Here is a 2,500-nt window from a genome sequence, read left to right on the forward strand (position 1 = left end):
TAATAAAACAATCTGTGTGGCGTTGAATCCAGAGACAGCAGACGCTTCTACGTTATTATGACCACTCAACACCGTCGCTAATAAATGAATGGACTGATTCACGGGATCCTGGGTTCCTGGACCAGTAGACCCAAGGCGGCAGGCGCATGTGCAAAGTCGCGATTTGCCGCGAATCATAATTTTTTTCCTTTGAAAAAAGAATAATGACACAACTGCCCGTTCAGATTTGGTATATTACTTTGATTTACGCTGTTTTAAGAATGTACTATGGTCTCATTAACGGTAGTTATTACAGCCTCATTGACGGTTAAGTACTACTTATTGTTGATGCATTTTTATCGGTCTAACGATTGCCTCTCAGGTTGCACGTCTGTAGCGTGCTGTCACTGAGCCTTTCAATGCTTACATACCTAAATTGGCGGAGTTTTTTAGATGGATTTGGCTTTAAAAGGTTTCTCAGTACAGATTTCATTTGTTGACTTTTAGCAAACTTGTATACATTTAGTAACCTCGTGACGCTTGTGCAAGTGAAAACACCGATTCTAGGTGGAGGCTACCTCTTCCATGGTGGCAACAGTTCAGACTGCAAAGCTGGCCACCCATCATTCCCGTCCCTTTTTGTCAGTCCGTGCTCATTTCCTTGTATTGGGCTGTGTAGCTATACCCTATGTACTACCCTATAAAGAGGCGCACTCTAGGTATGCAATAACAGACGAAAAGTGGTTTATAGCGTCCTTCTTTGACTCTTCGTTGCACTCTACTATTCGACTTTCTTCATATATATATATATATATATATATAATATATATATATATATATACATATATATATATATATATATATAAATATATATGGATATATATATTCATATATATACTATATATAGTATATATATATATATATACATATTTGACTGGTAGAAATGTTCTGTTACCACAGAATTCCATCTAATAAAAGGAGCCCATAAAAACGCCAAAACAGGTAATCTGTGAAATATAGTACTTTCTATATTTTGGCGTTTCTAATGGCTCTTTATATATATATATATATATATATATGATATAATATATATATATATATATTTTTATATATATAAAATCCCTATCTGTCACTTCCTTGTCCTCTCAGTTTCTCATGTACCTATGTCAGTCAGTCTGCTAAGTAAAGGACGTTGAGTCGAAAGACCTTGAAGCTACTCCAGTGTTTCACTTTCCTTCGTGGCTTATACCTTTATTTATGCATTCATCAAGTTCCAAACTTTCGTGATTCAGTTATTGGCATAACCAGGACATGACGGCATTAACGGTTAAGTCACGGAACCTAATGATTTTTGGCCATCATAGTACCAGGGTTGCTTTTAGTTAATCGACGATCTCAACATAACTGCACCGACGGTCATTAAATTTGGGGTGTGAAACTTATCTCCCTTTAGACTCCTAACTTTAAATATTTTTCCTTTTTATCTATTCCTAACACCTTGTGATATATTTCAGTAATAACAGCAATGTGAATTCCTTAACCTTTTGTATTGGTCATTGTATTCAGAGCATAATTTTTTTGTGTGAAACCGTCCAATTCAAAGGAATTGAGTTTTCACTTTTTATTAGTGATTTTGGTTTTGTAGTGATAACAGTGAAAATGTGTAGTTTTTTTATACATAAATAGATCCGAAGCTACTGGCTCTGGAGTTCGTCATTCGAGCAACTTGTGAAGGAATAGAATCAGTATATATATATATATATATATATATATATATATATATATATATATATATATATATATATATATGAGAGAGAGAGAGAGAGGAGAGAGAGAGACGGAGGAGGGGTGGGGGGGGGGGGGGGGGGGGGGGGGGGGGGGGGGGGGGGGGGGGGGGGGGGGGGGGGGGGGGGGGGGGGGGGGGGGGGGGGGGCTCCTTGAGATTCAGTTACCATGGGGTCAAAAACGCAATTCTAACCAAAAATGCAATTAACACACGGAACATTAAAAGACGGTAAATAAGTAAAAAAAAAAAAATGGTCGAAACAGACGAAAAAAAAAATGAAGGAGAAAAGGAGAGAGAGAACCGACGACCCTTTCCGACATAACGTGAAACGGGCGTGACGTTTCTTTCAGAAATCTTCGAGTCTCGAGCAAAAAATAAAAAGACAACAACAGAAAACATGATTAAAATGTAAAACGGTTTTCTAATGCGCCCACAAACGATGGTTCGCGGATGTCGAATGAACTCCCGTAGGGCCCTCCCACCCCCCCTAAAAAAAAAAAAAAAAACTGTAGAAAAGTGGATTCCTTCAAAGAGGTGGTGTTACCGTCCTTTTTTTTTTTTTTTTTTTTTTTTTTAATTAGTAACACAGATTTACTGGGTAACGGCAAAGGTTCTACAGCAAATAAAAAAAGGAAAAAAGAAAAAATAAAGATTTTTACGACGAAAATGGAAGAAAAGAAAAAGCAAAATGTGTATTCAATAAAATTCATTCTCTTTGAAAATATTTTTATTTCA

The sequence above is a fragment of the Macrobrachium nipponense genome, chromosome 6 (genome assembly GCF_015104395.2).
Source record: "Macrobrachium nipponense isolate FS-2020 chromosome 6, ASM1510439v2, whole genome shotgun sequence".
NCBI classification, from domain to species: Eukaryota; Metazoa; Arthropoda; class Malacostraca; order Decapoda; family Palaemonidae; genus Macrobrachium; species Macrobrachium nipponense.